Genomic DNA, 27,794 nt, shown 5'->3' on the forward strand with positions numbered 1-27,794 from the left:
ATTTGGTTTGAACATTCCACAAATCTGGATTAGGAATATTTATATTGGGACAATTGTATGCAACAAAACCTTGCAGTGCTTCAGTTTGGGTTGCTCTCCATATGAATTATTTTATATTCCCAGTATTCTGTTTATATTCCATTATATCATGTTTTTATTGTGTTATATTGTCTCTCCTACTCCTATGTATCCTTACAAATAAGTTATCTTTGCTTCTTTTAAATTTCTTCATTCCTTCTGCAACTATTTTGCATTATTTCTTTTTGTTTTAACTGATTTATGATTGTTACTTGCTTATTTGCCATGTCATTTTGCACACTTCCGTTCTCTGCAATCCATCATTTTACAGTGCATTTAAAAATCCTGCCTACAGGATCAGTTTTGATCTTATCAGCTAATGGATTGCTTTAATAGATTGCTCCTAATTCTTTGCATGTTTCTGATAGTCTATCTGGTATCTTGCGCTCTTTTCTTTCTCCGTTTTTGCATTTCATTCCTTGTGCTCCTTGAACTGCTTCTGAAATACCTACTCATCTGGTTTGCAGCAGTTGGAATGCAGAGAGTTGTTTGTCTCTTCACCAGAATACATAAACAGTCCTGGAGCTGCCCACCCACATCTTCTGTAAACACAGATTTTCCCCATTCTCTCATACTCCTAAGTCTCTCAATGTCTTTTTTGTCATTGCTTTTTCATTCCTTGCAGATGAAATGTCGCCTTCTTTTCCAACAACTTATCTTTATAAATTCTTAACCCTGTTCAGTGCCAAAAGTTAAATAATGCTCGAAAAATTCATTTAATTTTTGGTCTTGGTTTCTTCAGTTCTTTCGATTAAAAGAGTGTTATTGCTTTATGAAGTCATGGACCTCTGCTTATACTTAAGGTAGGATGGTGCTTAAATCAGCATCTCTACTTAGTTTTAACTACATTTTTAAAAGTAATAATCTTCAAATCTGCAAATATATCAAAATAAATATTATCTAATGTAAAAGTCTGGCATATTCTGACTGGCAAGCAATTATCTTCTCTGTGGCTATCACGTTACAATGCATTTCCAGGATTAATTTATTTCTTATTATCTCTGTTTAAAATGTCTTGTCATCGGTTAGAATCCACACAGAAATTGAAGACTATTCTTGCTGGTTTAAAAAAAGGTATGTGCTGCACTTTCCTGGTTAAATACATATGTTCAGTATTTTTCTGGCATAGCACAGCTGACTGAATGTCATAAATGTAATCAAGCTGTCATCCTGCAGTTTGTGTTAACAAATACTCAGGGCACGACAGAGACTCCTTTGCACTAGAGATTATAGGGGACCGTTTAGTCTGAGAGGCCATTTATGTAAACCTCAGCTCTGAAGTTGGACATGTGTTAAACTTGTTTATAGATTTTCCAGTCCACTCTTTACTCCGTCTGAGTAGCTGATTTCAGAAAAAGGGATAATGGAGACCAAGCGAGAGACGTATTAGGATGAAGCCCAGGCTGCTCCAGGAAGGAGCTTTTCCCTTTCTTTCTAAGGATTAAAAAAAATGTTTTGGAATAAAGGGAGTCTTTGTACCAAGCAAATTTTCTGCTGGGTAAATGGAATCATCACTGGAGTCTCAGTCCTTTTGAATTACTGCAATCTTCCTGCTTGGATATAACAGTAGTTTTTTTGGAACAGTGATATCTCATTAATAAAAGATTCAAATGCAGCAGATCTTTCTGAGGACTGAAATAATGAAAGAACCCACCATTGATCATAGCTCCATCAACTCTATGCATGCTACTGTTAACTACTCAGTGTTATTTTACACATGACATATCATTTTACACAGTCACATCCCAGTTTTTGCAGGCATTGCAATGATCTTTTTGTCGACAAAATTGGATCTCATATAACTGTCCGGTTATAAATCTCAATTTTGAAAAATTATTTTCGTTTCGTGACATATTGGGCGCAATTTAATAAAATAATTCATACTTAAGACCATAAGACATAGGAGCAGAATTAGGCCATTCGGCCCATCGAGTCTGCTCCGCCATCCAGTCATGGCCAATATGTTTCTCATCCCCACTCTCCTGCCTTTTCCTCATAGCTTCTAATCCCCTTATTAATCAAGAAACTGTCTATCTCTGTCTTAAATACACTCAGTGATTTGGCCTCCACAGCCTTCTGCGGCAAAGAGTTCCAAAGATTCACCACCCTCTGGCTGAGGCTGTGGACTCGGGTTCTAGTTTTTCCTACTAATGGAAACATCCTCTCCACGTCCAATCTATCTAGGACTCTCGGTATCTTGAAAGTTTCAATAAGATCCCCCCTCATCCTTCTAAATTCCAATGAGTATAGTCACAGAGCCCTCAACTGCTTCTCATATGACAAACTCTTCATTCCAGGGATCATTCTTGTGAATCTCCTCTGGACTCTTTCAAGGCCAGCACATCGTTCCTCCCTCAGATACTGGACCCAAAACTGCTCACAATATTCCAAATGGGGTCTGACCAGAGCCTTATACAGCCGCAGAAGTACATCCTTGCTCCTGTATTCTAGCCTTCTCGACATGAATGCTAACATTGCATTTGCCTTCCTGTTTCTTAATAAACATTTTATTGAGGGTTTTCTTTGGCATTGTAACAGCAGCAATGTACATGAGAATATAAACATAGTGCAAATACCACCTCCCTCCCCCACAGGTCCCACCATTAATTAACTCCCTAATCTATGCTAACGTAACCCCCCCCCCCCCCGCTTCAACTGGCGATTAATTCTCTGCGAAGAAGTCGATGAATGGTTGCCACCTCCGGGCGAACCCTAACAGTAACCCTCTCAAGGCGAACTTAATCTTCTCCAGGCAGAGAAAGCTAGCCATGTCCGATAGCCAGATCTCTGATTTCGGGGGCCTTGAGTCCCTCCACGCTAGTAATATCCGTCTCCGGGCTACCAGGGAAGCAAAGGCCGGAACGTCTGCCTCTTTCTCCTCCTGGATTCCCGGATCCTGCGACACCCCGAAAATCGCCACCTCCGGACACATTACCACCCTTGTATTTAATACCTTGGACATGACGTCTGCAAACCCCTGCCAAAATCCCCTCAGCTTTGGACATGCCCAGAACATGTGAACATGGTTCGCTGGTCCTCCTGCACACTTTGGGCACCTATCCTCCACCCCAAAGAATCTGCTCATCCGGGCCAAAGAATCTGCTCATCCGGGCCACTGTCATGTGAGCCCGGTGAACGACCTTGAATTGAATCAGGCTGAGTCTGGCACAAGTTGCGGTTTCATTGACTCTACTCAACGTGTCCGTCCAAAGGCCCTCCCCCATCTCTTCCCCCAGCTCCTCCTCCCACGTTCGCTTCAGCTCCTCGGTCTGCGTTTCCTCTGATCCTATAAGCTCCTTATAAATGTCAGAAATGCTCCCCTCACCTATCCATCCTCTGGAAACTACCAGATCCGGAATCCCCCTTAGCGGCAGGAGTGGGAAGGTTGGTACCTGTCGACGCAGAAAGTCCCGCACCTGCAGATATCGAAAGTCGTTTCCCCCCCCCCGCCAATGCAAACTTCCCCTCCAGCGCCCTCATACTCGGAAAGCTCCCCTCTATAAACAAGTCCCCCATCCTCTCAATCCCTGCTCTCCGCCATATTCGGAACCCCCCGTCCATCCTCCCTGGGGCAAACCGGTGATTATCGCAGATTGGGGACCAGATAAGTGCTCCCACATATCTCCTCCATTGCCCCCAGACTCTCAAGGCCGCCACCACCACAGGGCTGGTGGAGTACCGTGCCGGCGGGAACGGCAGAGGTGTGGTTACCAGCGCCCCCAAACTTGTGCCCTTGCAAGAAGCCGCCTCCATACGCACCCATGCTGACCCCCGCCCCACCACCAGCTACTTCCTAATCATGGCTACGTTAGCCACCCAGTAATAATTGCTAAAGTTCGGCAACGCCAGCTCTCCCTCTCCCCGACTCCGCTCCAGCATTACCCTCCTCACTCGCGGGGACTTTCCCCCCCATACAAAGCCCACTATAACTTTATTGACTCGCTTGAAAAAGGACCGCGGAATGAAGATGGGGAGACATTGAAATACAAACAAGAATCGTCAATGAGGACCGTCAATTTCACCGTTTGGGCTCTCCGAGCTAGAGACAACGGGAGTGCATCCCATCTCCGGAAATCATCTTTCACCTGATCCACCGACCGGGCCAAGTTTAATTTATGTAGTCGGTCCCAATCCCACGCCACTTGAATACCTAGGTGCCTGAAACTGTCCCCGACCAATCTAAATGGCAATTCCCCCAGTCGCCTCTCCTGACCCCTCGCCTGGACCGCAAACATCTCGCTCTTCCCATATTAAGCTTATACTCCGAAAACCGGCCAAATTCCCCTAAAATTCCCATGATCCTTTCCATCCCCTCAGTTGGATCTGTAACATACAGAAGCAGGTTGTGCGCATACAGAGACTCTGTGCCCCCCCACCCCCCCTTGCCGGACCAGCCCCTTTCAGCCCCTTGAGGCCCTCAGAGCAATTACCAGCGGCTCTATAGCCAGCGTAAACAGCAGTGGGGAGAGGGGGCATCCTTGTCTCGTCCCCCGGTGCAGTCTAAAATAGTCCGAAGTCATCCTGTTCATCCGTACACGTGCCACAGGAGCCTGGTACAACAACCTGACCCAGTCAATAAAGCCCCTCCCAAATCCGCCCCTGACCCTCCCATAAATAATCCCACTCAACCCGGTCAAAAGCTTTTTACGCATCCATTGCGACCACTACCTCCACCTCCCTACTTTCCAGGGGCATCATGATCACGTTTAACAGCCTTCTTACATTGGCCACCAGCTGCCTGCCCTTAACGAACCCCGTCTGATCCTCCACAATGACGTTCGGCACACAATCCTCAATCCTGGAGAACAAAATCTTGGCCAGCAGTTTGGCGTCTACGTTCAACAGGGAAATCTGCCTATAGGACCCACACAGCTCCGGGTTCTTGTCCCGTTTCAGGATAAGCGAAATCGCGGCCTGTGACATTGTCTGGAGCAGAACTCCCCTTTCCCTTGCCTCGTTAAACACCTTCATCAGCACCGGTCCCAATATCCCGGACAACTTTTTGTAGAACTCCGCTGGGTACCCGTCCGGTCACGGGGCCTTACCCGACTGCATGGTCTTCAGACCCTCCACTATCTCTTCCAACCCGATCAGGGCCCCCAGCCCTTTTCCCAGCTCCCCATCCACCTTCGGGAAGGTCAGCCCCTCCAGGAAGTGCCTCATCCCCTCCAGCCCCGCAGGGGGTTCCGACCTGTACAACCTGCTGTAAAAATCCCGAAGCGCCTTACTCACCCCTGCCGAGTCCCCAACTAAGTTCCCATCCTCGTCAATAACTTTCCCTATTTCTCTCGCTGCCTCCCTCTTTCTGAGCTGCCATGCAAGCATCCTGCTGGCCTTCTCACCATGCTCGTATATCGCCCCCCTCGTCTTTCTGAGCTGTTCCACTGCCCTCCCTGTAGTTAACAAGCCGAACTCCGCCTGTAGCCTCCGCCGTTCCCTTAAAAGCCCTGCCTCTGGAGTCTCCGCGTACCTCCTGTCGACTTGCAGAATCTCTTTTACCAGTCGGTCCGTCTCTGCCCTATCCGTCCTGTCCCTGTGAGCCCGGATCAAGATCAGCTCTCCTTTCACCACTGCCTTCAGCGCTTCCCAGACCACCGGTGCTGAGACCTCCCCCGTATCATTTATCTTCAGGCAACTTTGTATGCATTTCCTCAGCCTCTCGCACACCGCTTCGTCCATCAACAACCCTACATCTAACCTCCATTGCGGGCGCTGATTGCTATCTTTACTAACCTGCAGGTCAACCCAGTGTGGACCGTGGTCCGAGATTGTGATCGCCGAGTACCCCATGTCCACCACCCCTGCCAGCAAGGCCCTACCCAAAACAAAGAAATCGATCCGAGAGCATACCTTATGCACGTGGGAGTAGAAGGAGAATTCCTTCACCATCAGCCGCCTAAATCTCCATGGATCCACCCCCCCATCTGCTCCATGAACCCTTTCAGCTCCTTTGCCATTGCTGGGACCCAGCCTGTTTTCGAACATGATCGATCCAGGCCAGGATCAACAACTGTATTAAAGTCCCCTCCCATGATCAGCTTGTGTGAGTCCATGTCTGGTATCTTCCTCAACATAATTTTAATTTGGCGCATATACATTAACCAGCACTACCTTCATCCCCTCCAGCTTACCACTAACCATAATATATCGACCCCCACATCCGAAACTATTCTAACCACCTCAAATATCACCCGCTTATTAATCAAGATCGCAACCCCTCTAGTCTTTATGTCCAGCCCCGAGTGGAAGACCTGACTGACCCAGCCTTTCCTCAGTCTAACCTGGTCTACTACTCTAAGGTGCGTCTCCTGCAGCATTACCACGTCCGCCTTCAGTCCCTGCAGGTGCGCGAACACACGTGCCCTCTTAACCGGCCCATTTAACCCTCGTATATTCCAGGTGATCAGCCTAGTTAGGGGGCAAAGTGCCCGCCCCCCTCTGCTGATCAGCCATCCCCTTTCTTGGGCCCGCCTCCAGCCCATGCGTCGCGCCACCTCCGGCCCGCTCCCCGGCGGCCCAGCCACCGACCTCCTCTCTGTCCCTCCACCGAAGTCCCTCCCTCATCAGCAGAACAACTACCCCCCCCCAGCAACACTACTCTAAAACCTAACCCATATAGTAAACTAAACATATGCACACCCCCCACTGCTCTTCCGTGAACTAGAATGATAGATAGATAGATAGACAGATAGAAATATAGATAGATTTTGCCCCCGTCCCCAGCGTCAAAAAGTCTCCCACCTATTCTTTCCTCACTCCCCTCCCCCCCGCTCATACAAACAAATTCCCTCATCTAACAATCCCTACGCAATCACCCAACTGAAAAAAAAAAACAACCCCACCACCGAAACCCAAACAAGCACGTCTTCATCCCACAAAAGCGCACATCAACAAAAAAGACATTGCCAACATCCACCAAAAATTACACCCGGAAATGAAAAAACTTTGCTCCCCCCCCCCTTCTTAAACAGAACTCAAAAACAAAAGAAAAAAAATAAGAGGAGAAGAAAAGAAAACAATAAAAAGGGACCTGATATAAGCCAACAAGTTGCATCAAAGTTCGAGAGTTCTCAGCCCCCCACCAGTCTTTTTCTTTTCGCGAAGTCCAGCACATCTTCGGGCGACTCAAAATAATGATGCTGGTCCTCATATGTGACCCAAAGACGAGCCGGATACAGCAGTCCAAACTTCACCTGTTTCTTGAAGAAGATTGACTTAACTTGGTTGAAGCCTGCCCTTTTCCTGGCCACCTCCACACTCCGGTCCTGGTAAACCTGCAGGAAACCGTTGTCCCACTTACAGCTCCGCGTTCGCTTGGCCCACTGAAGAATGCATTCCTTGTCCAGGAACCTGTGCAATCTCACCACCATTGCCCTCGGAGGGTCCCCCTTCGCGGCTTCCTCGCAAGCGCTCTGTACGCCCTGTCCACCTCCAAGGGTCGGGAGAATGTCCCCTCCCCCAGCAGCTTTTCAAACATACCCGCTATTCATGCCCCAGCATCAGCTCCCCAGCCCCCTCCGGGAGCCCGACAATTCTTAAGTTCTGCCAGCGGGACCTATTCTCTAGGTCCTCCATCTTCTCCAGATGCCGTTTCTGCTGGTCCCGCAGCATCCCCACCTCCAACTCCACTGCAGTTTGAGGCTCCTCCTGCTCAGCCAGCGCCTTCTCAACCTTCTGGATCGCCCGATCCTGGGCGTCCAATCTGTGCTCCAGCCGATCAATCGACTCTTTAATCGGGTCCAGGCAGTGCCATTTCTGCTTGGGAAAGCCGTCCTGGATGACCTGCATCAACTGCTCCGTTGATCGCTGGGCCGGCACACCAGGGGGTCCGGTCCTCGGCCATGCTGTCTCCTGCTGCAGCTTCAGCACAGCCCTTGCCTATCTTCCTATTTCTGCCTTTTCGTGCACTTCTGGTTCTTTTCTCCATACACCGATACGTGGAAACGGTGCCCAATTGCCTCAGCCTTTGGATTTACTGTTTAAAACCGAAAAAAGTCCGGGGGAAAGATCCAAAAGTCCGACCAGAGCGGGAGCCACCAAATGTGCAACTCACTCCCTCATAGCTGCCACCGGAAGTGCATTTGCCTTCCTAACTGCCAACTGAACCTGCAAGTTAACCTTAAGTGAATCTTGAAGTAGGACTACTAAGTCCCTTTGTGCTTCTGATTTCCTAAGTCTTTTCCCATTTACAAAATAGTCTATGCCTCCATTCTTCCTTCCAAAATGCATAACCTCACACTTTTCCACATTCTATTCCATCTGCCACTTCTTTGCCCACTTGCCTAGCCTATCCAAGTCTTTCTGCAGCTTCCTTAATACTACCTGTCCCTCTGAATATCTTTGTATAATCTGCAAACTTAGCAATAATGCCCTCCGTTCCTTCTTCCAGATCGTTAATGTATGTTGTGTCTAACTTCCTTGTTACATCCTCAAAGAATTCTAACAGATTTGTCAGACATGACCTCCCCTTGATGAAGCCGTACTGACTCGGTCCTATTTTATCATGCACTTCCAAGTACTCCGCAATCTCATCTTTAATAATGGATTCTAAAATCTTACCAATGACCAAAATCAGGCTAACCAGCCTATAATTTCCCGTTTTCTGCCTCCCTCCATTCTTGCACAGGGGTGTTATATTAGCCACTTTCCAGTCCTCTGGGACCCTCCCATGCCTCCACAATCTCCTCAGCTATCTCCTTTAGAACCCTGGGGTGTAGTCCATCTGGACCAGGTGATTTATCCACCTTGAGACCTTTCTGTTTCCACAGAACCTTCTCCTTAGTGATGGTCACTACACTCACCTCTGCCCCCTGATTCTCCTGAATTTCTGGTATCCCACTGGTGTCTTCCACCATAAAGACTGATGCAAAATAACTATTCAGTTCCTCTGCCATTTATTTGTATCCTATTACCACTTGTTCCTCAGAACCCCCAGCACCCACCAGGACACCCCTTCATGTCCAGGTGCAGTGCCCATACATGTCACACCTCCTATAAACCCTCCTGATCCATCAAGCGTGTGGCTCACACTGACCTCTGTTTGTTGCAACAGGAGAAAGATAGCCTATAAATGGGAAAGGGCCAAGGCGGAGGGGGGCAGGATGCAAGAGAGCCGAGTCCTTACACCTTATGAGGAACGGGCTCTGGAATTCACAGGGTTGTCTGAGAAGAGAGCAGTCGCCGACAGGGAGGTTGGCCTGCGCCACCGAGATGTGGATCCACTGTCCCTTCACCCAGGTGACCCGTCTCAAGTGCGTTATTCATGTCAGGCAAAATGATCCTTCCCTTTCACTGACCCCATATCTATTGTCTTACAGGATCTCCATCTGATGAGGCTGGGCTATCCTGAGTCGTTCCCTCCCCCACCACCCAAGAGACCACCTTGGAGGAGGGCTCCGAGGAAACCACTAAGGCGTCACAGCTATCACCCCCACCTTCCACCAGTGCTGAGACACAACACCACGATGGACGACATTAGTGGACAGGCTTCTGGAGCACAATCTGGTGAGCATCACACAGTTGCTGATGTACATCAAGTGGAGGCAGAAACATCCAAGGAAGTCAGCAGTCGGAGGTTTGCCTGATCCCAGGACTCAGATGGGTCCCAATCAGATGCCGAACTTCTGGACAAGTTACACTCAGAGTTGATGCAGATGATAGTCCAGAGCCGTGACATTCAGGAGGGGGTGTCAGCGACATTCCAACGACTGCGAAGATGATTGGAGGAGTCCCAAAGGCTGCAGGTGCAGGAGATGGTGCCGCCAATGCATAGCACTGAGGCCAACAGTGCTCAGGTGGCGAACGTAGTGGAAAACCTGGAGCATAACATCTGCGTCTTGAGTGGTGGTGCCCAAGGCATGGCTCAGTCTGTGACGACCATGGCTGAAGGACTCAAAATCATATCCCAGTCATCAAGGGACATGTACCTGATGCAGATGGACATTGTTGAGGCACTGCAGAGTATAAGCCAGTCACTGAGGACCATCACTGAGGGTGTAGACACCATGGTGTAGATAATGGGGAGATCCCTTTTGAGTCCCCCCCCCCGGTGCAGTAACCCCCCTCCACTCCCCACAGGTCGCCCCCCCCCCCCAGCGTTCCCGCCCTGTTCCCGCCGGCAGAGACCAGGTGTGGACGGTGCCAGTGGGAACCGTCATATTGGGCAGGCCGCTCGGCCCATCCGGGCCGGAGAATCGCCGCTCGCCCGTTACAAACCGCGAGCGGCGATTCTCCGAGCGGCCAACCGTGATTCTCGCCGCGCCGGTTTTGGGGGGGTGGGAGAATCGCGTGCGGGTGCCGGGGTGGCGTGGCGGGACTCACGCGGCGCTCCGGCGATTCGCCCACCTGGCGTGGGGGGGGGAGGGGGGAGAGAATTCCGCCCTATATATTTTGCACTCGCACCCAGAATGCAGGCGAGGCATTTGATAGTTTTCTCACCGACTTGCGCTGAAGGCACAGTCGTGTAATGTTAATACCCTCCAGTCGTCAATGTTCCACGATCAGATTGTGTTCGGGATCTCCAATGATAAGGTACGCGAGAGGCTTCTAAGAGAAACAGCTCCAATTCGAAAATGCTATCCAAATATTTCATGCCAGCGAATTTGCAGCAAAGCAGATCAGCACATTGAATCTCCAGCATTTTGGCGTGCAGGTAGAAGAGGCAGCCAATGCTATTAGTGTGGTGACGCACTAGAATAAAAAACTGGCTCCAAGTGCAGGCGGCCATTTTGAGCGGCCGACCCGATCCTCCATTTTATACCCGCGATGTGGCAAACTGCATTTACCACGACAATGTCCAGCGTTTGGAAAGATATGGCCCAACTGTAATGGCAGAAATCATTTTGCAACATAATGCTTTTCCAGAAAAAGAATGGAACAAACAAAAGTGATGACAAGGATACTCATGTCATGCCAAACAACAATACATTATTGACAATTTGCAGCAATAGTGAGTTAAAAGCAAATAATCAAAAAGACAAATGGACAGTGCCATTAATGATAAACGACATACTAATAACATTCAAACTCGACACAGGTGCGAGGGCCAACCTCATCAATTTGCCGATGTCAAAGAGCTGCGAATTGAGCCACAAGTAGTAAACAAAACAGTATTGTTAAGAGATTGCAATGGAAATGAAATTACATTGTTAGGCGCATCCGAGCTCGAAGTTAATGTAAAAAAAAATCAGAATTCACACTTTGAAATTTTCCATTGTGGTGGCGGAACACAAATCTTTTCTCGGAGTAGAAGCATGTGAGGAAATGAAGCTAGTTAAAGAGGTTTACAGTGCAGAGAGCTCTGCAATAAGCCCACATGCCTCAGTAGACTCCATACTAAATGATTTTCCTGAGATTTGGCACTTTACCTTCCACATACAAAATCCAATTAAAGGAGAACACAAAGCCAATGATTCATGCACCAAGACATGTACCAGCTCCATTGAGAGACAAAATGAAAGCTGAGATAGAGAGGATGACAGCTTTAGCCATAATCAAGCACATAGACGAACCTACAGACTGGATAAACTTTATCGGTTGTGTCAGCATAAACGAAGAAACCACCAAGGTCATAGTCTTGCAGAAGGTGAGAATATATCTCCACGAAGAATGGCCCAGACGATCCTGCTCAAGGTTTTACAATGGAAGAGCAGAGGTAAGTGATGCAGATGGATTTTTTTATGCGAAAAAAGAGAATAGTAATTCTGAACTCACTAGGGTCGGTGGGTTTGAGCAAAATCCATGAAGGGCACACGGGAAGAAAAAAGTGTAAGAAAAGAGCTGAAGACACAGTCCATTGGCCGGGTATCATCCGAGATATTGAAGCAATGGTACGAAACTGGCAAGAGAGTGAACGTCTGCACACAGTGAAGGGAAGCAAACAAACTGCACACGGTATAGAATGCTTCAGTTCCAATTGTCAAATGAGTCCATTACTCCAAAAGTAGAGGATCCAACTGCCGCCCCCCGCCACCGAGAAGCATGCCATGGGGAGGCCAGAGTACCTTGTCCTGTATCTTTGGTAATTTATACATTTATTTGGACACAATAAGCAGGCAGTCAAATGAAACACCACATACTAGAAAAGGAGAACACGTCTGAATTGTTCCACATTTTGCTGTGGGCAACATCGGTTCAATTTGAAGAACTTGTACTGCGGGGTGAACTTGTCCTAATGAGGGTGCATATTGCTATGGTACCGAACCAGACCCCAAGCTATGTTAGGAAACCAGCAATTTTTCAATTTGTAAAACTCTGAGGAAAGTATACTTTGCTCCAATTGTGATTTCACTGACAAATAGAGATTTCTTAGTATTAAAATAAACTTTATTATTAACACAGTATTAACCATATTAACATCACAGAAAAATAGCTCTAAAATTAACAGTGAAACAATTCTTAAAAAAGAAATAGGGCATCACTTCTACTACTACACTATTCCTTCCCTATTTCCAATTAAACAAACCCATTACAGATTAAAAAACACTTATAAATAAAGTTCACAAACACATGGATATTTGCTGAACTATTGTGTAGAGGCTTTCTTTCAAAAAAAATATAGAGAGACTCTTTCAGGAACAGCCAGCAAATCCTTCTGTCTCTGTAATACTAAAATTTTCTATAATCAAAACTGCTTACTGCAGACCTAGCTCCTCCCATTAATTACATCATCTCTATCCTACTCAGATCCCATGGCCTGCTTACCTAAGTCTAAACACAATGCCTCAAATTATCTACTCTCCAGAAATCAGAACAAAGTTCCATTAGGCATCTCTTTGTAAATAAGTACATAGTTGGAATGAATAATTTCATTTTTACGACATCTTAATTGCATCTTTTGCAGACACACCACCAGCCTGTATGTTAAACCAAGATTTTAAAAATATTACTGCAATATATATATAATACAATCTATATAAAAAATTCTTACAATTGTCACAATATTGGGAGATTTGTGGACCTAGCATAATTTTCCATCTATATTGGAACTATGTCACAAAATTCTACCAAAAAGAAATAGATGTCCACCACAGAGATAGTCTTATTGAATTGTCTATATGTTTAGAAATAACATATCAGGGGATCTGCTGTATAAATGCTATTTGTTGTCATTGCACTAATGAAGTAAAGAGGAAGTGGTGTTATGTATCTGCGAATATATTTTTGCTGGTTCTGCATCATGTGATGTGTAGCGATGTCTGCAGAGTGTTTGTGCGGGCTTTCAGGAAGATCATCATCTTGGTTGTATGAGCAACACTCTTAATAAGCCTCTCATCGTGTTTTACAGGTATCCGGAGTATGGGCACCTCCAATCTTTTCTCTTGGCGACAACAAAGAAATGTAACATTGGGTCACTGGGTGCCCTATTAAGAAGCTCTTCCCAACAACCAACTTAAGGGTCTCAACTGGCTGAAGGGCATGAGGTTGCCTGCCATCTTCCATGCTGCTGATTAAATGCTAGCAGCAGTAGAAAAGTGAAGGGCAGGGCAACCCCACCATTCCACTTAATTTTATACCCTTGCTTCTCACTTCCCAGCCCACTCCTTGCGGCCCTTTTACATCTCAGTCAGGGATTCTAATAGGAATAGTCCTCATTTGCCTGGATGAGTGCAGCTCCAATACTAAAGAAGCTCTGCACCATCCAAAGCAAAGCTTGACTGGCACCCAATCACACGTTAAATGTTGATTCCCTATCCAGAGGGAGGCAGACAACTGCTGGTTAAACCTTTAAGAAAATCATGAACTCCCTTGAGAAATTGTTTGCAATTCTAGGTTAGAAATGTGACTTTACAACCTTCCCTCTTCAAGACAAGATAGTTACATTGCAAACAGCACTCTCCCATGTTCTCAGTAGTACTTTGTGCTTCATGACAAAATTGATGCAGCACGGTAGCATTGTGGATAGCACAATTGCTTCACAGCGCCAGGGCCCCAGGTTCGATTCCGGCTTGGGTCACTGTCTGTGCGGAGTCTGCACATCCTCCCTGCGTGTGGGTGGGTTTCCTCCGGGTGCTTTGGTTTCCTCCCACAGTCCAAAGATGTGCAGGTTAGGTGGATTGGCCATGATAAATTGCCCTTAAGTGTCCAAAATTGTCCTTAGGGTGGGGTTACTGGGTTATGGGGATGGGGTGGAGCTGGTGACCTTGAGTAGGGTGCTTTTTCCAAGAGCCGGTGCAAACTCAATGGGCCGAATGGCCTCCTTCTACACTATAAATTCTATGATAATCTATGATGTTCCATATCAATCCTTTCCTTATTATAACAGTTAACCGGAGATGCTCTATTTTGGGACTAATTCTGACATGAAACAGTGTCAGCTGAGAACATGTATTGTGAAATTGATTTCCCTATGCCGTACTTTTGTATCCAGTTCTTAGGAGGGAATGTGAAAGAGAATGATCTCTTAAATCTCAGTCATCTTTTTCTCCATTACCATTTTCACTGTCAGCTTTGCTCCTTCTCCCGCAGGTGCTGTTTCTTTTCTGCAATGTGTTTCTGCAGAAGCCAGGTAGACTATATACAGTCAGTTACACTCCATCGAGGGGCCAGTAAGTATGAATAGGTCTTCCTGGCAACCATCCTAAGTGAATCTGTCATGTTTAACTTGGGATCTACAGCAGCAGTGCAAAATAGGCCCATTATTCAACATCATTGTACAGGAACTCTTGATGAACATTAGACTCACAAAGAAAGATTATTGCATCAATGAAAAAGGAATAAAATGCATAATGGTCGGCAGTAATGCTTTGTGAAAATGTGAACATATAGATGCACTTGGCTCGTGAGAAGCAGGAGAATACGTGTATTTGTCACTGGGATTCAGTTATTTTTGAAACCTTTTACAACTGTCCATTTTCCCAGCAGCACTCTGAAAGTGTTAGAAGCTGTGTGAAGAATTCTTCGTGCTGTGCTTTGTAACCATACATTAGGTGGGAATAGCAATTTAGTCTGTCATCCTGATTTTTGGAACAATTCCCATGCCACACAGGCACAGCAAGGGTTATCCTCTCCCTCTCTGCTTCTTGAAATAATAGGAAAATTGCTTATTTCCTGTACATGTGCACTCTCTGAAAAATGGACATTGTGGTAAGAAAATAAGAATGTGTAAATCAAATGTTGAAGTTAGCCCCAGTGGTGCAAAGATAAATATTTTTTGCAAGTATTATTCAAAGAATTTAAAAAAGGATATTGTATTGAGGCTATGCATAGAAACCTTGCAACAGGATAAATGCATAGGTCAAAATGAATGTTAATTGGCTATATTTTACTTGAATCAGCACACAATAAACAGAAAATGTTGAAATGCGCTTTTCTAACTTTGCAATAGATTGTGTGGGCAGAGTTTGTGCCCCAGCGGAGGTGAATTTCAAAGCGGGGGGGGGGGGGGGGGGCATTTGATTGGGTGGGAAAGTGTGGGGTGGAGAGCTCATCACATTCCCAACTCCTCCTGATGGCAAGGATGGAGAGTGACCTTCCCACCTCTTATGGGCCTCGTCCAGCCGCCACTGAATTTCTATTCGCAGACGGTGGATGGGGAACTTGCCATGAGGGACAACTGCAAGGCACGGTGGCACAGTGGTTAGCACTACTGCCTCAGAGCACCAGGAACCCGGGTTCAATTCCAGCTTGAGTTAATGTCTGTGATGAGTTTGTACATTCTCCCCGTGTCTGCATGGGTTTGATCTCGGTGCTCTGGTTTCCTCCCACAGTTCAAAGATGTGCAGGTTAGGTGGACTGGCCATGCTAAATTGTCCCTCAGTGTCTAGGGATGTGCAGGGAAGATTATGGGGTCACAGGAATAGGAGGGAATTGGGTATGGGTAGAATGCTCATTTGAAGGGTCGCTACAGACTTGATGGGGTGAATGGTCTCCTTCTGCACAGTAGGGATCCTATGATTCTATAATTCTATGATGATTCTATGAAATCCTATTGGGTTTGCCTGTGGTCTACTGGGCTGGGCACATGCCATAGCTGGAGGGCCTCTGTGCTTGATTGAGGGACCCAACATTCGGAATTGGGGGTTCTGCAGAAAGTCACCCCTGCCCTTGCCCTTAACTCCCCCTTTCTCCATTGCTGGCACTCCCCCTCCCTGGTATCTCAAAACCACTCACACTTGCCCCTCTCCATGGCTCCTGCATCAATCCTTGGTGAAAGTTTGAGTCTTCGACTGGTTGGCAGCTCTTGGGGGGTGAGAAGGTAAGTGCCGAATTCTTACAAAATTGCGGCAAGCCACCGGAGAATATTCGATGTGGCGTTCCCACCAGTATTATAGCTGATGGGCATGAACCCCAACTTGAACATTAAATTTTGCCAACTTGTTTGCTCCTGCATCTGCTACTGCAGTCAATTTGTTTTATTGTTGTTTGGAAATTATGACAAAAGCTATGCTGTTTTCACACACAACCCTTTCAGTATGAATAGAAAGCTGCAAAGTGGTGAATGCACAGTACTATGAAGGGGTAGTATGTGAACTTACAACTACGTTTGATCCAACTGATGAAAGTCTGGTGATTTTGCAGGCAGAGGTCAAATGAAAGGTTGGATGAGCAGAGTAATAATTGTGCATCTTCTGCTGGTAAATAATACTGAAAAATGTAGAGGCCTGGGAGCAGATTCCCTCTCACCCATTTGATATATTTTAAGATTGTGTGGGGATGAGATTGCTGGGGCAGATGTAAAATGAAGAGTAGCGATAGTATAGGTACAGCATAGACAGATTCAGGATTTGTTATCTTTTGAGGCAAGTATAAGCCCAGCATGAGTATTGGCAAGCTATATAGGGCACAATACAACCGAGGTTGGTCGTCTCCTTCTGGAATTTTTCATGCACTTTTCAGGAAGGATCATTTGAGAGGGGAACCTGGCTGAATTTTCTTTTACCTCCTATCACCACAATGGCAGAAGCCAGCTAATTTAGTGCAGAATAGGCATCATATCAGAGCATTTCTTCACTACCACAAGATTTCATTCTATCGTGTACAATGACCTCAGGAAGGCTACTTTATAAACTCTGCTGAAGAAAAGCCAGCTTAATTCTAATTACATCTGTGTCATCGACATATGAAGCGTGATTCTCCCAAAAGGTAACAAAGTCCCCTAATATGCACGTTTAGCCATGTGTTTCCAGGCATTTGCAGTGCAAGAAACACATGGCTACTCAACGCGACATGTGTTATATAAGGGGCCTGAATGGGGAATGTGTGGCCAAGGCCGCACATAGCCCCATTTTGTACAGTGGGGAGCTCCGCTCAGCGGAAGTCCCCAGTGTAGCGAGAGATCAGGGGCAAAATTCTCCGTTATCGGCGGAAAGTCCGCCGATCGGCGCAAAAAACGGCGCAAATCCGACTTGCGTCACGTCGGAAAAATGGGTCGAAAGTCTCCGGCCCGAAATGGGCTAGCAGCGATGTAACGGGATCCGCGCTTGCGCAGTGGTTCACGCCGTGCAGCGTCATACGCGCCGCACGGCGTGACGGCTCATAAGGCCGCGCTGCTCCCCCCCACCCGACCGGAACACCCGACCGCAACACCCGACTGGATGGCTGGCCGCTGCTCAGCCCCGAGGTTCGAGTCACGGTATGTGGAGGCGCTCCTGGACGCGGTGGAGCAGAGGAGGGACGCCCTGTATCCCGGGCACGGCCGCAGAGTTGCCCCACGCCACAGCCGGCGTCTGTGGAAGGAAGTGGCAGAGGCCGTCACCGCTGCGGCCCTGACACCACGGACAGGCACCCAGTGCCACAAGAAGGTGAACGACCTCGTCAGAGCAGGCAGGGTGAGCCTCCCCCATATTCCCCCCCTCCCCCATATCCCCCCTCCCCCAAATCCCCCATATCCCCCCTCCCCCATATTCCCCCCTCCCCCATATCCCCCCTCCCCCATATCCCCACTCCCCCATATCCCCCCTCCCCATATCCCCCCCTTCCCCATATCCCCCTTCCCCCATATCACCCCTCCCCCATATCCCCCCTCCCCCATATCCCCCTCCCCCATATCCCCCCTCCCCCATATCCCCCCTCCCCCATATCCCCCTCCCCCATATCCCCCCTCCCCCATATCCCCCTCCTCCATATCCCCCTCCTCCATATCCCCCCTCCCCATATCCCCCCTTCCCCATATCCCCCCTTCCCCATATCCCCCCATATCCCCCTCCCCCATATCCCCCTCCCCATATCCCCCTTCCCCCATATCCCCCATATCCCCCCTCCCCCATATCCCCCCTCCCCCATATCCCCCCTCCCCCATATCCCCCCTTCCCCATATCCCCCCTCCCCCATATCCTCCCTCCCCATATCCTCCCTCCCCATATCCCCCCTCCCCCATATCCCCCCTCCCCCATATCCCCCCTCCCCCATATCCCCCTCCCCATCTCCCCCCTCCCCCATATCCCCCTCCCCCATATCCCCCCTCCCCCAATTCCCCCCTCCCCCATATCCCCCCTCCCCCATATCCCCCCTCCCCCATACCCCCCCTTCCCCCATATCCCCCTCCCCCATATCCCCCCTTCCCCATATCCCCCCTCCCCTTCCCCATATCCCCCTCCCCCATATCCCCCCTCCCCCATATCCCCCCTCCCCATATCCCCCTTCCCCATATCCCCCCTCCCCCATATCCCCCCTCCCCATATCCCCCTTCCCCCATATCCCCCCTCCCCCCTTCCCCCATATCACCCACTCCCCCATATCCCCCCTCCCCCATATCCCCCACTACCCCATATCCGCCCTCCCCCATATCCCCAAGTGAATCCAGCCCTAACCTTAACCTCTGCAATGCACGCGCAACCGATGGCGTGCATTCATATACCTGCCTAACAGTGTTGCCTTTTACCCCTGCCACCCACCCACCCCCCCCACAGGATAAGCACGCACACAACAATAGGGAGCATGTGAGGACTGGAGGAGGCCCCGCTGATGAGAGGCCACTGACCGAACACGAGGAAAGGGCCCTGGAACTGGCTGGCGGACCTGACGACCGGGAGGTTGCTGATGCAGAGGTCGGGGGCGTAGTAGCAAGTGAGCCACCGACAGCCCGTCCCCATATCCCCCCTCCCCTATATCACCCTCCCCCATATCACCTGATCACTGCCTGATATCTAACCATGCATGCTTCATTGTGTATCGCAGGACCATACGTCCAGGCACCCATCCCCGCAGATGCAGACCGCCCGCAGGATGCCCCTCGGAGGCCAAGTGAGACGGAGAGACACAAACCCTCCAGCATGCGACGCCCGCAGGATGTCCCTCGGAGGCCACGGGAGACGGAGAGGCCCGGACCCTCCAGCATGCGACGCCCGCAGGATGTCCCTCGCACACCATGGGAGACAGAGAGACCCGCACCCTCCAGCATGCGACGCCCGCAGGATGCCCCTCGCACACCACGGGAGACGGAGAGACACGGACCCTCCAGCATGCGACGCCCGCAGGATGCCCCTCGGAGGCCACGGGAGACGGAGAGACCTGGCGCAACAGGGAGACGACACCCCCGTCACGTGCGGGAGCGACCACCCAGCGACGAGGGTGGCAGCCACAGGCCCCCGTCACATCCGAGCCAGGACACCACTACCCAGGACACCACTACCCAGGACACCACTACCCAGGACACCACTACCCGGGACAGCACTGCCCAGGACACCCCTACCCGGGACAGCACTACCCAGGAAGACGAAATACCGGACAGTGACTCAGAGTGGATGGGTGGAGACGAACTCCCACCCCAAAGTGCCATGGACTCAGAGTGGGACGAAGAGCACGACACAACGCCACTGCTGTCACCAACACCCTCCACCATCGCAGAAACACTCACCTCGGTTGGGCACTTTAGTGATGAGGTGTCTGGTACACTCACTGGTGCGCACAACACAGCCGTCCCGGTACAGCAGGTGGAGGTAGGAGCAGCAGAGGGGCCGGGCGGTCGGAGGGCAGCCCAGCCCAAGCGAACATCTGCCGCCCAGATGGATCCCGGGTTCCTGGAGTTACCACACCCACCCATAGATCCGATGCAACCACCGACCCGGAGACGAGCGAAGAGGGTGACGGGCGGCTTGCGGCAGCTGCAGTCACAGGTGGAGGAGTCCACCCGCGTCCAGGAGCTGGGAGTGGTGCCGGTCATGCGTGCCACCCAAGCTGACACCGCACGGGTGGCGTCCGCGGTGGAGGCAATGGGTGCGACGGTGTCAAACATGGGGAACGGTTTGCGAGGCCTGGGGCTTTCCGTGCAGGCGGCGTCTGTGGCCCAGGAAATGGCTGCCCTCTCACAGGAGGCCATGAGCCAGTGCCAGCGCTAGATGGCAGAGGCGCTCAACGCCATAGCCCATTCTCTGCAGGCCGTGGCCCAGTCTCAGCAGGCCATGGCCCAGTCTCTGCAGGCCATCGCTGAGGGCATCGGCGCCAGTGGCCATGTGCGAGCCGGCGTCGCACTGTCACAGACAGGGTTTGCCAACCCCCTGGGCTCCATGGCTGCAAACGTGCAGACCCCTGTCGATACCAGCACGGGCCTCCAGGACTGGCAGCGCCAGATGTCGGGGGGGCGTTGGATGGCCAGTCCGTTCACATCCCCTACCCATGTAGAGGCCTGGGGGCCATCGGGCACCCCGAGGGAGGAGGAGGTGGTGTGGTCCGTCCCGGCTCCCCCTGTAGGGGAGGTCCCGGTACACCGCGACACCTCGGACTCCCCCCTTCCGCCCCAGGTGCATCGGGTGGGCAACGGGCAGGACAGGCTGGCAGCTCGCCATCCCAGTCGCCTGGGCCGCTGCCTGGCCCATCTAGGCCAGGACGCCCCAGGAAACGGCCGCCAAAGGGATCCGGTGTCAGAGGGCAGGAATCACAGGAGTCCACCTCCAGTTCTGCTGTACCGTCTGGGGAACCACGTAGACGTAGTCAAAGGGCCCATAAGGCCAAACAATTAGACACTGAGTAAGTTGGCACGGGTGCAGGGCACAGATGAGTTTTAGGGGCTAGGGCACGTGCATGAACTCCTTTGGATATTAAAGTCAATGTTACACCTACAGAAGCTGCCTTTGTGCTCTGTCCAAAGCGTGCGGGGGTGTCATGTACGTTGAGCGCAAGTGTGTGTGTGAGGGGTGGTCTTACCTCAGCCCCAGGTGAGTCTGCCCCCTTCCCCCTGGGCCGCCATCAACATCCCCCGGGCAGAGGACGGGACCGTGCGCTGTAGTGTCACAGCCGCATGCAGGGATGGTCCAGGTGGATGGTGGTACTGTGGCCATGGGTCAGACATAGTCCAACGATGTAGAGCCAGGAGCTCACCGCAGGGCGGGTTGTCATCATCCTCCATGGCCTGCAATAGACACGCGTCCACCCGCAACTGTGTGAGCCCGGCCCGTTGTGCCGCAGGTGGATCGGCAATGGGGGGGGGGTGGTGTGCATGCGGGTGGGGTGGGTGGTGTTGGGGAGGGGGGTGAGGGTGCTGGGTGGGTGGATGGGTGGGGGGTGTGGGTGGTCGGCTGTTGCCATGGTGTGCAGTCTGTGGCCATACTGCCCGATTCCCACGCCCATCTAGTCAGTGAAGCGGGCGGCTATCAGTCTGTCCCGTGCCCGCTGGGCCAGCCGGTAACGGTGGACAGCCACCCGCCTGTGTCTACCCCGTCTGCCCTGACCATTACCCCCACCCCCCTCATCTGGGGAGGACTGCGCCTCTTCCTGCTGCTCCTCCACTCCGCCCTCCTCTGCCTGCGCCACATCGCCCCTCTGTTGGGCGATGTTGTGCAGGACGCAGCACACCACAATGATGCGGCCGACCCTATCTGACCGATACTGGAGGGCCCCCAGAGAGGTCCAGGCACCTGAAACGCATCTTCAGCACGCCAAAGCACCTCTCTATCACTCCCCTTGTCGCTACATGGGCATCATTGTAGCGGTTCTCCACCTCATTGCGTGGCCTCCGTATAGGCGTCATCAGCCACGATCGCAATGGGTAGCCCCTGTCGCCCAGCAACCAGCCCCTCAGCCGGGGATGGCGTCCCTCGTACATGCCGGGGATGGATGACCGCGACAACACGTATGAGTCGTGTACACTGCCTGGGTAATGGGCGCAGACGTGCAGGATCATCATGCGGTGGTCGCAGACCACCTGTATGTTCATCGAATAGGTCCCCTTCCTATTGGTGAACACGGCCCTGTTATCTGCAGGTGGCCGCACGGCGACGTGCATCCCATCGATCGCGCCCTGGACCATGGGGAACCCGGCCACGGCAGAGAAGCCCACGTCCCGGGCATCTTGGCTGGCCCGGTCCACGGGGAAGCGGATGTAGCGGTGCGCCATGGCATATAGGGCATCTGTCACTGCCCGGATGCACCGATGCACCGATGTCTGCGATATGCCGGACAGGTCCCCACTCGGTGCCTGGAATGACCCCGTTGCATAAAAGTTCAGGGCCACCGTAACCTTGACGGACACGGGGAGAGGGTGTCCCCCGCCAGTGCCACGCGGTGACAGGTGTGCCAGCAGGTGGCAGATGTGTGCCACGGTTTCCCACCTCATCCGGAGTCTCCTCCTGCATTCCCGGTCCGTGAGGTCCTGGTATGACTGCCTGGGCCGGTACACACGGGGCGCCCTCGGGTGCCTCCGTTGCCGTAGGGCCGCGACGTCCTCCTCCCCCTCCTCGTCCTGTCGGTCAGGTGTCCCTCCAGCCTGGGCGGCTGCCGCCTGTCCCTCTGCGGCAGCCTGCACCGCCTCTCTGGCACGCTCCTCCTCCTCCTCCTCCTCCTCATCCAGGGCAACATAGACATGAGCGGCTGCCGCCACGGCGGCAAACATCGCTGGATGATCGGAAAACATGACGGCCTGGTGGGGTGGAGGGGAACGACGACATGTCATCATTGCCCATATCCCCTCCTCCCTCCAGCCAGATGGCATGGACCGCATGGGTCCAACTGTTGGAGGCTGGCACCTGGCCAGGTGGACCAACTCACTTGCCCTCGCATCCCCCTCCCTGGCACGGACCCCCACACAACCTCCACCCTGGCACAGACCCCCCCCCCAACCTCCACCCCGGCACGGACCCCCCATCCCCCTCCCCGGCACGGACCCCCCCCAACCTCCACGCCGGCACGGACCCCCCCCAAACCTCCACTCCGGCACGGACTCCCCCCCAACCTCCACCCCGGCACGGACCCCCCCCCAACCTCCACCCCGGCACGGACCCCCCCCCCAACCTCCACCCCGGCACGGACCCCCGCCATCCTCCACCCCAGCACAGACCCCCCCCCAACCTCCACCCCGGCACGGACCCCCCATCCCCCTCCCCGGCACGGACCCCCCCCCAACCTCCACCACGGCACGGACCCCCTCCCCAACGTCCACCCCGGCACGGACCCCCTCCCCAACCTCCACCCCGGCACGGAACCCCCCCCCAACCTCCACCCCGGCACGGACCCCCCCAACCTCCACCCCGGCATGGACCCCCCCCCAACCTCCACCCTGGCACGGACCCCCCATCCCCCTCCCCGGCACGGACCCCCCCCAACCTCCACCCCGGCACGGACCCCCCCCCAACCTCCACCCCGGCATGGACCCCCCCCCCAACCTCCACCCCGGCACGGACCCCCCCCCCAACCTCCACCCCGGCACGGACCCCCCCTAACCTCCACACCGGCACGGACCCCCTATCCCCCTCCCCGGCATGGACCCCCCCCAACCTCCACCCCGGCACGGACCCCCCATCCCCCTCCCCGGCACGGACCCCCTCCCGGCACTCCCCGGAGCCCAGCCTACTCTAACCACCCCCCCCGCCCCCCCCGCCGCACACACACACACTCAACCCGAGACACACCTCTCCTCATGCATTCAGACTGCGGCCACGCCATCGCCTGCCCAGAGCCAACCCCCCAGGCCGTCACTCACCTCCACGCTGGCCGGCGTGAACCTGGAGCACAGGGTCACGCCGATGAAAAGGAGGTTTAATTTACGTCGACGTGAACGGTAATCACGTCGACGGGACTTCGGCCCATCCGGAAGGGAGAATATCGGCAGGCCGAAAATCGGCTGCCTTGCGCAGACCCGTGCCATTCTCCGACGGCAGCGGCGACATTAACGCCCCGCCGACTTTTCTCCCTTCGGAGACTTCGGCAACCGGCGGGGGCGGGATTCACGGCGGCCAACGGCCATTCTCCGACCCTCTGGGGGGTCGGAGAATGACGCCCCAGGACACCATTTTTAAATGGTGCCCTGATCTCCGAGAGCTGCAAAATGTTCCCCAACCTTCCCCAATCCCGAACCCACTATGGGAGGGTCCCCGACGACCCCCCTGGCCGCATCCTCAACACACACGCCAGGCAATCCCAGCCCGATTGCATGAGCGCAAGAAATGCTAGCTTGGCAGTGCCAGCCTGACACCCTGGCAGTGCCCTTGCCAGCTGATAGCACCATCTGGGAATCTTGACAGTGCCAGATAAAAGCAGATTACTGCGGATGCTGGCATCTTTGACAAAGGGTCATCTGGACTCAAAATATTAGCTCTTTTCTTTCCCTACAGATGCTGCCAGACCTGCTAAGATTTTCCAGCATCTTCTCCTTGGCAGTGCCAATTTGGCACCCAGGTGGCATTGCCAGGGGTGCTCGAGTGGCACCAGCAGTGCCAGGGCACCAAGCTGCTCCAGGGGCCTTCCCCCGCCACCACCCCCACTGACCTTGGCAGGTCAACCCTGCCCGGTCAGTGTCAGGACGGCAGCCTACGGGTGCACTTCTCTGTGTTGTACCTCCTTTTTCTCCCTCATCAGCTACGATGCCGGTTTCACGATTTCTAAAAGCAGAAGAGAACCGCGCGTCGGGAATTCGGCCTATCAGAGGCGGAGAATCGCAGAGGGCCTGGAGAATACCTGGTCGGGCACGCTAATGATATGCAAACGGCGTTTACTGTACGTGCGACAGAGAATTGCGATTTGGCATCAAATCGCCGCCCACCACGATTTCAGCGTCGGATCCGATTCTCCGCCCAATCACATTTCCAGATTTTGGTGTCGGCCAAAGGAGAATCCCTCCCTTATACTCTATTGGAAGAATGTGTTGGTTGATTGGGAAGTAGACTCGGTTTGGTAGAGGTGTTGCAACTTGCCAACCAATCAGCACTCTTTCCTTATACAGCATACATTTGTTGATTTCCTTTACATTGTATTCTTGCGAATGTCCTGTTGAGTTCAAGATGAAAAACTTCAACAAAAATTTCTCTTTTTTCAGCAATACTCAAGTTCTATACTACCAAACACTAATTGAAAAATAGACATGGAAGAATGGGCTCTTGGACAAGGTGTTCAAGGAAATGAAATCAATGATGAATGAGAACCTTCAAGAGAAGAGGAGAGGAAGGGAAAGAAAACTGATGAAAGAAAATATTCTGTTATCAACTTTTGCACTCATTTGTGTTGAGTTTGCTAATTTGATATCTATAATGTAAGCATATTGAAGAAAAGCTTACTTTTAATGCCATGTTCTGATATACCTATGAGTCAACATTTTCTATTATAAGTTCCTATGTCAAATTGTTTTGTGGGAATGGCCAATGTAACCTTGTCACACTAATTACTGGTGTAGCACTTAGCTTTGTATCTCAAACCCACTCAGACTGTACTGCAGGAGAACTCTCATAGCTTCAAGCAAATGTACTTCAGTGTTTCTCAAAATATCCCGAACGTTTCTTACTTAATCTTAAATAATAATATAAAATCAAAGTATGTTTCTTCATCCTATTAAAAACCTTACACTGTTTGCACTTCCCGTCAGTAAAAATTTGACTTCCGATTGTCCCATTTTTAGTTTGAGCACTTGCACTCCACCTCCACTCTACCCAGGCAATGACTGATCCAATATCCATGCCATAGTCTCAACATGTGGTACACAAGTGTGACCTTCTGTTGTCTGTCACAACCTCTGCTGTCTAAAACTAAAAATGTAAACCATAAACTGATCATGGCAAAAGGTAAGATCTTACAGAATATGATAATGTTCCACAACATATGTCAAGGCAGGAACACATTAAGGGAATGAAACACATTGTCAAAGTGCTCAAATGTTGCTATTATATATAAAGGTATGTCATATCCTCAATATGTTACTACATTTTTAAAAAATATATATTTTATTGAAAATTTTTGGTCAACCAACACAGTACATTGTGCATCCTTTACACAATATTATAACAACACAAATAACAATGACCTATTTTATAAACAGAAAATGAATAAATAATAAATAACAAAAATGAAAACTAACCCTAATTGGCAACTGCCTTATCACAAGTAACACTCTCCAAAAATATAATTTAACAGTCCAATATATAATTATCTGTAGCAACGACCTATACATATTATACAGTATATATTAACAACCCTGAGAGTCCTTCTGGTTCCTCCTCCCCCCCCCCCCCTACCCCCCCCCCCCCCCCCCCCCCCCCGCCGATCCTGGGCTGCTGCTGCTGCCTTCTTTTTCCATTCCATCTATCTTTCTGCGAGGTATTCGACGAACGGTTTCCACCGCCTGGTGAACCCTTGAGCCGACCCCCTTAGAACGAACTTAATCCGCTCTAGCTTTATAAACCCTGCCATGTCATTTATCCAGGTCTCCACCCCCGGGGGCTTGGCTTCTTTCCACATTAGCAATATCCTGCGCCGGGCTACTAGTGACGCAAAGGCCAAAACATCGGCCTCTCTCGCCTCCTGCACTCCCGGCTCTTGTGCAACCCCAAATATAGCCAACCCCCAGCTTGGTTCGACCCGGACCCCCACTACTTTTGAAAGCACCTTTGTCACCCCCCTCCAAAACCCCATGTAGTGCCGGGCATGACCAGAACATATGGGTATGAATGTTACTACATTTTAATAAACCCGAGACAATTGACGGGATTTTCCAGTCCTGCCGAAAGTTCATAGACTTGTGGCTGGACTGCCCAATTTCCCGTGGCGGATCCATTCACAACAGAGCCAGAGAACACTGGCCTATGCATTGTGCCACAATATTCCATGTTATAGCCATACAATAAACAGAATTCCCCGGGTGATTAATATTTAATTGACTCTTGATTAGCTTTGATAACATATCATAAATCTTCATCTCCTTCAGGAGTACCATTACATAGTAATGCCAGGAGGTATTCTTACACTGGGTGTTACTACTGATTGTTGATGTTCGTAAAAGAAAAGACATTAAATTGAAACAAACTCACATATATATATTAAAATGAAGCATTTTAAAATAATTAGCGCTGTATTTGATATTCTTCTTTGATGCCTTATGTCTGATTTTTCACTCAAACGTCAAAGACTTTTCGAAGGGTCCGTGTAATAGCTGTCAAAGCGTTGCTACATACAGGCTCCAGAAGCAGCAGCCGGAATATTGGCAATTTGTTTTTTTAGCTGATTCAAAGACTTCCTTCTCCCTCCTATCTGCAAGTGTTGGAGGCTAGCTACAGTGAGTTTCCACCCTTAGTTTGCCTTCATTCCCCAGGAGCATCCATATAGTCATCTTCAGCATGCAGACATCCCAGGACCAGAAAATCTACTGGAGTTGGAGGGCATGTTTGTGGAGGGTGTAAGTTCCATTCCACGGGAAATATGCCCATTTGGAAAGCTAGGACACTGAATGTAAAGGAAAGAGAAGGCCATTTGGTCCATTGAAACTGATTTTCTTATTATCCAACTACCTCTTGGTAACTTGTATCCATTTATATTTTTGTTCCCTTTCCTTGCTTGGGGGATTATTCAAAATGTTTATCACC

General features: G+C 50.9%; 1 long non-coding RNA gene across 1 annotated transcript; it reads left to right on the forward strand.

Annotated features, from left to right (window-relative positions):
• Positions 1 to 677: 677 nt before the first annotated feature.
• Positions 678 to 26,219, forward strand: LOC140430039 (uncharacterized). Its single transcript, XR_011949293.1, has 3 exons — positions 678 to 881; positions 14,545 to 14,624; positions 25,262 to 26,219. It is a non-coding gene; the product is annotated as an uncharacterized lncRNA (long non-coding RNA).
• The last annotated feature ends 1,575 nt before the right edge of the window (positions 26,220 to 27,794 follow it).

The sequence above is a fragment of the Scyliorhinus torazame genome, chromosome 9, assembly GCF_047496885.1.
Source record: "Scyliorhinus torazame isolate Kashiwa2021f chromosome 9, sScyTor2.1, whole genome shotgun sequence".
NCBI lineage: Eukaryota > Metazoa > Chordata > Chondrichthyes > Carcharhiniformes > Scyliorhinidae > Scyliorhinus > Scyliorhinus torazame.